This window comes from Mustela nivalis (genome assembly GCF_964662115.1).
Source record: "Mustela nivalis genome assembly, chromosome: 2".
In the NCBI taxonomy this organism is placed as follows: Eukaryota; Metazoa; Chordata; class Mammalia; order Carnivora; family Mustelidae; genus Mustela; species Mustela nivalis.
The window spans coordinates 78,757,569-78,766,044 of NC_139021.1; the positions used below are offsets into that span (position 1 = coordinate 78,757,569).

General features: G+C 37.6%; 1 protein-coding gene across 2 annotated transcripts in view; it reads left to right on the forward strand.

Moving 5' to 3' along the window:
* The window catches only part of CA8 (carbonic anhydrase 8), an 88,113-nt gene extending 80,171 nt beyond the window's left edge, over nt 1-7,942 (forward strand). For both annotated transcript variants that reach the window (XM_082719372.1, XM_082719371.1), the window contains one exon: nt 6,937-7,942. The gene's annotated coding sequence lies outside the window, so the exon portion shown is untranslated. The remainder of the gene's footprint in view (nt 1-6,936) is intronic.
* The last annotated feature ends 534 nt before the right edge of the window (nt 7,943-8,476 follow it).

The following is an 8,476-nucleotide window of genomic DNA, read 5'->3' on the forward strand; positions in this document are numbered from 1 at the left end:
TCATTCGTTGGATGGTTCTCTCATCACTAGACTAATACAAGGTGTGCATTGGGCTCTAGAGTCAGCCTTGGGTGTGGCTCGATGGGGAATATGGCACCGCCACCTGTTCCACACCTTGGGCAAATCAGTGATACTCCATCAGCCTCAGGGTCCTCATCTATGAGGTAACGATACTAGGAGTAACACTTTCTAGAGATGATGAAATTAAATAGGGTAAAATGCACAGCCCAGCACTTAGCAGAAGTTGGCGTTCAACAAATGTGAGCTATTACTATTATTGTTTTCTTTTTCTTTTTTTATGGTTATTGTTACTGCTGTCATCTGTTTTGATTAGCATCATTTTCCATTATTATATCTTTCTATGGGTTAATGTTTCTTCACTGAACAAATAATTGCTTAGGTTTGTCCTTGGCTTTCTTTTTTAAAATTTATTTTTATTTTATTTATTTTTTTATTAAAGATTTTGTTTACTTATCTGACAGAGAGAGAGAGAGATCACAACTAGGCCGAGAGGCAGGGAGAGAGAGCAGGCTCCCCGCTGAGCAGAGAGCACGATGTGGGTCTTGATCCCAGGACCCTGAGATCATGACCTGAGCCGAAGGCAGAGGCTTAACCCACTGAGCCACCCAGGTGTCCCTGTCCTTGGCTTTCTTAACTGACCTTTCACATAGTTTCCAGTAATATTGTAGCTGAGTATTTTGAATTTTCTAAACAGACCTTGATCACATACGTAAATAATGACAGTCTTCTCCTTTCTAATGTCAATATTTATTGTAGCATATAGTACTTTTAGAATAATGTTAAATAATCCAGCACTCCTTTCTTATTTCTGATATGCTTTGACTTCTCTTTCCAAAAATAGTAGCATTTTCCTCACATTCTTTTCTCTGAATCTTCAAATGCATTGGACACTCCGGACCTCTTCCTTTCTCATCCTCCTTTCTCTCTTTATTTCCTTTCTCGTGACCTGATGTTATTAGTGGGTATGTTGGGGGGAAAAAGGTGGCTGTGCGTCCTTGTATGTCATGGAAGAACATTTATTTTTAGTCTTCTGTTTTGTGTATGGTGGTATTTTAGGGACTGTGTGAAAATAAAAACATCATCAGACATACATGGTCTTTCCCCAAAGGGGCTTACAGCCCAGTGTTGGGAGTAAATCAGGTACATGGTTAACTCTAAATTAAAGCAGCCTGTGAAAACTCCCCCAAGAGAGTGCTCTTCTAACACACACGACAAAGAGACAATTCTGAAAGCGAGAATCCTCACGTCCATCACATCCCTATTTATTTATTTGTTTATTTTGTCTTTCTTTCTTTCTTTCTTTCTTTTTTTTTTTTTTTTTGGATTTTATTTATTTGAGAGAGAGAAAGAGAGAACATTAGCAGAGAGAGAGGCAAAGGGAGGGGCAGACTCCACGCTGAGCAGGAAGCCTGTTGCCAGGTTGGATCCCAGGACCAAGCAGAAGGCAGGTGCTTAACTGAGCCACCCAGGCACCCCATCCCTATTTCTTAAAAGATTCTTATTTTGGAAATTATACCCTGGATTATCTTACTTAGGGAGGGAAACTTTAATGGGTTATCAGTGAGCAGAGCCAGACCAGCACTTAGGTCAGCCCTGGGACCTGCAGTGGCCTCTGAGAAGTAGGGCACGTGTGCATGTGTGTCTTTTTATTATTTTATTATTATTTCTTTTCCTTTTATGTGCTTGTTTATTTTTGATAGCTTTTCAGGAAATTCTCCCAGTAGTGATTTGATTTGCACTCATTCCCTGGGGTCTCTTCATAGAAGGTAATTTAAAGTTCAAAAATACTCACATGTGAAAGATAGCATCTGTTACAATTATACTGAAATAGCAGATGATTTAGAGGACTTCTTAGGGTATAGCCATACTTCAGGGTCTTGTTATGAACAGTGATCATTTTATAATAGAACATTCTTTTTTAGAATTAATCTTTCTTATTTTTTATACATACATAGATGGGTATTTGGAGGAAGTCGCAAAGGGGAGCCAGTCAGTTTGATGGCCTTTGTATATTGAAAGTATCATTTCTTTAGATGGTTTTTCTGAATAAATATATATTCTGATTATCAAGTAATACAGTTATGGTAGAAACTTGAGAAAATACACAAATGTATAAAAATAACTTTTTTTAATCAAACAATGATAATCCATTGAACATAGGCAATTAATTTTGTTTCTACTACAAATTGCATTAAAATAACAGGAAAGGTGTTTGTTTTTTAAATTTTTTTTTTTTACGTACACAAAACGACTAGGAAGAGAAAACAAAAGAGACAGCACCAAAAATATTTTGGAAGCTGGAAGGAGATGGTTGTGAGGTAACAGACTTAGCAGATGTGAGGAACATGCCTGTTTACGTGACATTCTCTCAAAGGCTCAGGAATTGGCAGCAGATAATCTCTAGAAGCTGGAGTAGAGGAGACTGAAATCATGTGTAGCGGTTGAAAGCTGATGAAGAGAGAGTCTCCTTATTAGGGGACATAGGTGCTATTGAGTATCAGGATACCTCACTGAAAAATAGAATAATTAAATAATATCCTCATGTCCTGTGTTCTCTCCTCCCCCACTTGGCCTCCAGGACACTGCCAGAAAGGCCTCTACTCTCTAGATAGGGAGCTCGAAGGGTCTTTCTGGAGAACCTGAGTACCCCAAGGGACTTCTTAACAAAATGGCCCAGCTGGAACATTCTGTGGTAAAAGCAGGGCAGATAAATAAGTGCCCTCTTGTGTGCTTGGAGTCTCTGCTCTTGTTTTTTTAAAAAATATTTTTATTTATTTATTTGACAGAGAACACAAGTAGGCGGAGAGGCAGGTGGGGGGGCAGGGGGAGAAGCAGACTCCCCACTGAGCAGATACCCCGATGCGATACGGGGCTTGATCCTAGGACCCTGGGGTCATGATCTGAGCCGAAGGCAGAGGCTTCAACCCACCGAGCCACCCAGGTGCCCCTCCACTCTCGGTTTTTGTTGTTGTTTTATAGTGGTTGTTCCCATTCTTCGGTATGAACAGTTACAGACATTTGAAAAAGGTGTATAATACAGAAGAGCCCAAAACAAATAGAAGAAGGCAAGATATAAGGAATAAATACTTAGGAAAAGTTAAAAAAAAAAGTGATCAATTCATGTCTTCAGATAGGTCAGGGAAGAAACTACAACCACGAAATGGGAAGTGAATGCTGTGAAGAAAAGGAATAGTCTAAAAAGCTTTTGGAAATCATAAACACGATGGCATAAATTTCTCTAGGAGAATCAGAAGGCAGAACTGAATTTCTTAGAAAGTAGAACAAAAACAAATAAGTTAGAAAATTGTAGAACCAGCGCAGGTGGTCCATTATCCAAATAATAGGAAAACGAGAGAGAGAGAGAGAGAGAGCAGAGAAAATGGAAGAGAGGAAGAAGCAACAAAATTATTTAAACATTTTCTCAGGACTCATGAATATACATTTAAGGTTTTAAAAGACCCATTGAATTTCCAGCATATTGATCAAAGTGCACCCACAGCAAGGCACCACTAATTTCTAGACACTGAGGGAGGAATTACAGGGAGAAAAAAACATTGAAAGAACCTGGAATTTGGACATCAGACCAATAAATAGCAACACTGGAAGCTAAATGTCAAGCATGAATTCTGAGGGAAAATTACAACTCACTAGAATTTTTTAGCTAGTCAAGCTTAAAGTATTCCTTTTTAAATATCAAGGTTATTGAAGATTATTTCCTGAGAAGCTACTAGAAGATAAGCCTCACCAAAATGGAGAAAACAGACGGAGCATTTGGGAAACGAGCTCCAGCAAAGGAGATGCCCAAAACAATTGTGAAGTGGGGTTATAGAGATAGACGTCGTGAGTCTAGATGTGAGCAAATGAGAAGGTTCTAGAACTTTCTCCAGGAAGATGAAATAGATTGCATGATATGCCTTAAACTTCTTGAGAGTCAGACGATTGGGAGGTAGCTTTGGATTGAGTACAGAGAAAAGTAAGGTGGGAAGAACCAAGATAATTACAGTTACTCACTCCAGAGGGAGAAAAGAAGTATAGGGAAAAAAAAAATGATACATGAATACACATAATTCAGCTCTGGATTAGATTTACTTCATTACAGTAATAGAAATAATAGAACTGAAACTGATCCAGCCAAAATTACTATATAACCATATTGGAAGGACGGAGGGAGGGAAGAGTTTAGATACATGTGGGTGGTGTATGTTGGAGTGGGGAGATGTCTGACAGGAGGAAGGAGGGTCAAATCTTCATTTTCCATGGGAAAAGTCAAGAGATAATACTTAAAATTGAAAAGGAGTAATAAAAATCACACTGTTTAATTAGCTCTGTGGTGTTAATAAAATAATCAGTTAAGAGAGTTGAGGAAATCGGTGTAAGAGGTTGGCATAAGAGATAGGGACCTGCTAGTTTTCGTAGGAAATATTCTAGAACTATGTAACCCTTTATGTAAATGTGCAATTTTGATACAAATTTAGAAAATAAAATTAAAAAATAAAGTTGTTCCTGTCATTTTGTATACTTTTTTATGTATATACACGTGCACACACACACATTTTCTTTGAGTGTTTGCTGTGGGCCAGGTTCTGTGTTGGGCCTTGGGAATACAGTGCAAAGGTGATCGAGTATAATTTCCTTCCATGAAAACTTTCTCGGAAATTCTAGAAAGTAAATTTTGAACACATGCTGTGGAAAATAATAGGCCATCGTGTAGTTCAATTTCCAGCTAGTGAGATGTCGTAGAATCAGCTGAAATCCTCACTAATAGCTTGATTATGTGCCTGGGACTCACTGTTCTCACCTTTCATCTGTTGTCATACTACATTCTCACACATCCCTATGAAGGTTCTATCTGGATCCACGATCATCTGAAGCTCAGAAGGGGTGAGTAGATTGCCTAAAATCGCAGAGCTGGAACTCGAACCTTGGCCTCCCTGGTTTCAAATTTGTACCACAGATTGTGATCGATTGAAGTATTTACCCAGGTAATTTGGTGTCTACAGTGAACAAGATGAAGCATCCATTTTTTGGGGCTGGGGGTGGAGAGGCTAACATAAAAATCATCCTCACAGTGCCTTGTAGAGGAGAAGCAGCCCAACAAGCATGGGGCATTACTATCTTTAGTTTCTTCTGGAGGGGGATTTTTAGCAGAGTGAGTACCTAAATTTACCAGGAAGAAACCACACTCTGGTAGATTAGAACTCACTTAGCATCTGTTGAGAACAATATACATGGGGCCCTTAGAACTTCAAATGAATGAGACACCGATGGACACAGGCATCTGTTACGCTCGATGTGTGAACATTCAGTGTCTAAATGCTTTGTGTTAAGACCTGAGTTTGTATGATTAAGGAGACTGCATATTAACTATCCTTTGTTTAATTGGTATTTTGGAACATGATAGTTTAAGTTTTAGAATGGCTTCATATATTTTTAAATTGAAATTTCTTTACTTTGATAAACTTGGAATATATATTCCTGTAGATTCACCTTTTCCAAATGTGTTCTGTAGAGCCATTAAGATACACATTAAGGTGTTTTGTTAAGTCAGGAGCTGATGTCTAGCAATTTGGAGAATCCTGGATATAATAACCTCCTTTTGGAGATTTACAGGACACATGAGTGCGTTAGAGACTCTGAGGTGATTTTGTATAGAACCACCATATGTTACTGTATTTAACCAGAATTTCCACAGTTTTTTTGAACATGGATTCATTTTTTGAACTAATTTTTACTTGAACACATTTTGGGAAATGGGGGACTCCAGGTTATTATTTTTTTTTTGAAGGAAATGTGCATATGATGACCTTTAGGCTCCTTTTAGCTCTGAAATGCTGTGGCTTCACAATTTTGACTATCAGTTCCGTGTGAGTCGCTTTGACTTAAAATTTGCTGGGTTGTAATTATCAAGTGTGTACACAAAGTCCTACTTTACCTTTGAAGTTTTATCTGAGGTCTTAAAGATTTGATTAGGACTCCCTATTTTCTTTGAAACGTGGTTTGGAAAAATATACGCCACATTACAAATACTTTCTAATAAATTGTTCCAGAAATCGTGTATATCTGTGTACATAACATACGTGGAAAGACACGTGTATGTGTGTATGTATAATATATCCATACACCGAGAGCATATGTGGACATTTTTTAAGAACTCTATTGTGTTCTTCTTTATTAAGGAAGAAAGTTATTTAATTGCTGCAGTGAATATCCTGACACATAAAATCTTTGTATGATTGGATGGCTGTATCTGTATAATAGACTTCTAGGAATAAAATTTCAGGTCAGAAAACATGTGCATCTGAATTTTAATAGGTCTTTATTATCTAAAAGAGTGGACCAGTTAATGTGCAGCAACTCCATGAAAGTTGGTTTGGCCACTCCCATCGCTGGCAACATGAGTAGATGGTATTGGACATCTTAGCTGATGTTGTTTTCTATATGGGAAATCCACTATTTCAAAAAAGACTATCTTTTCATGTATTATTTTGTATTTATTAATTATCCGTTTACTTAATAGAATTGGAAAGTATTTGGGGCTAGCAGGAAGTGGTCTTTTTGCATAAGCAGTCACCATCTGTGATTAATATACATGAAGTTAATGATAATAACTTAAAGCTGAATTTTATTACTAAACAAGGTACAGAAATGTTCAGCCTTTCAAGCATTTCCTTCAGTTGGAAATACCTCTGTGAAATTTTGCGCTAGTAGATTCTGCCACAGAAATAAAATGATGGTGGACTTGATGCAAACATTGCAGAGATGACAAACTTGACCGTGAATATAGTTTTGAAATTTCCACATTTTCTTAAGAAATCTTGAGTTTTCACTGTCTCTTCTGAGACTGCAAAAAAAGACTTTTCAGTCTGCTGTGGAGGGATGTCAGTAACATAATTGATTTATTCTTTTTGCCTCCAGGAGGAAGACAACGATCCTATAGTGCCCTTCGATGAGAAACGGAAACTTTTGAGCTGCAGCTATGGCTGACCCTCAAAGCCTGCATTGTTTGTCTTCATCTAACCCAGCTCTGATGGACCTCTGTGACAGCTGCCTCTACATGTGCTCTAATGAAATACTAGAAGTGGCTGTACATTCAAAAAAAACCCAATATTCTATATCCATACCACTGCTGCTAGGATTCAGATTTTAGCACATACTGTTTTTTTGCTTATGTGTAGAAGAAATTAAACTAGTTTTCAGAGTTGTTATTAATATGAATATATATCACATATTAATACTGAGACAGGAAAAATACACTCTCAGTGTTAGCGGTCCTTCATTTCCTGTCTCAGAAAATTCACTCATTTGGAGAATAATATAATTCTTAATAATAAATAAGAGTTTTGATCAGGGACAGCATACAGCTTGCAAATGGAACGTGAAAGATTAGTGAAGGTCGTATCGCATGTTGTTCAGCCCTCCTGCCACAATTAATGTCATGCTGGTTCTTATGCAAAACAATTTTGGAGTTAATGCAACAACAGAATCACTTTATGTATTTCTCAAAGGATCAAATTGAATGTAGGAATCTAATTGATTTATCTGACATATTAGAAGCTCTGGTTTCTAGGAGTTTGAGAAAGGCATAAAGATAGGATAAAAAGTAAGTGGGTACTACTTACCAGAAAATAGCTTTATTTTCAATGATAGAAACATAAATTTAATAGTATCCTATAATAATTTAGTGTTGTACATTTTGTAAGACCTTAAAATATTTTATTCTATGGATTTTACTTTAGTATATTGAGACATTGCTTTCTAAAATAATCCACAATATCTTTATTTTAATTAATTTTAAGTGCTACTGGCAAATGTAAGCATATGCCTAGAAGCAGTTAGATGTGACAAAATGAGATAATTTGTGTAAACTAGTAGTATGCCTGGCACAAAGCAAGTACTTAATAAATGTTATTTGTTGTTACAATTATTGTTGTAAAACTGCAAGCCTCATAGTCCTAATTTGGAGAGATTTGGGGATGCAAAATGTCCAAGTCAGAAATCATACAGGTAAAAGGTGTATACGTTGTGAGGTTTTGGATGTGTTGTGGAGAGGCTGTGATAATGAAAGCATTAAATACAAATAAAAATCATACCAAGTATCCCTGAAAAATGACAGCAAAGGAAGATACTGGTAGAGCCTTGTGCAGGGAGAGGCAGGAGCGGTGGCCATGGCAGCAGAGTGAGGAAAAGCAGGAACTTGCAAAGGTTTGGGGTCCTCCCTGAGCCCTGGGCCACAGGAGGGCAGCATTGGGCAGAGTCTCTGGGAAGTGGCGAGAAGCCCTGGATCCTTCCTCGCTGTAGTTTCTCCTATGCAAAAATGAAGAAATGGCAAAGCATGGTTGCAAAAACTGCAACCTGTTTAAAGACCTCTCTCTCCTAGACTAAAACATGCCACACACGCTGAACATTGGTCGTAGGTGTCTCCTCATTTGTAACTGATATCTAAAGATGACCTCTG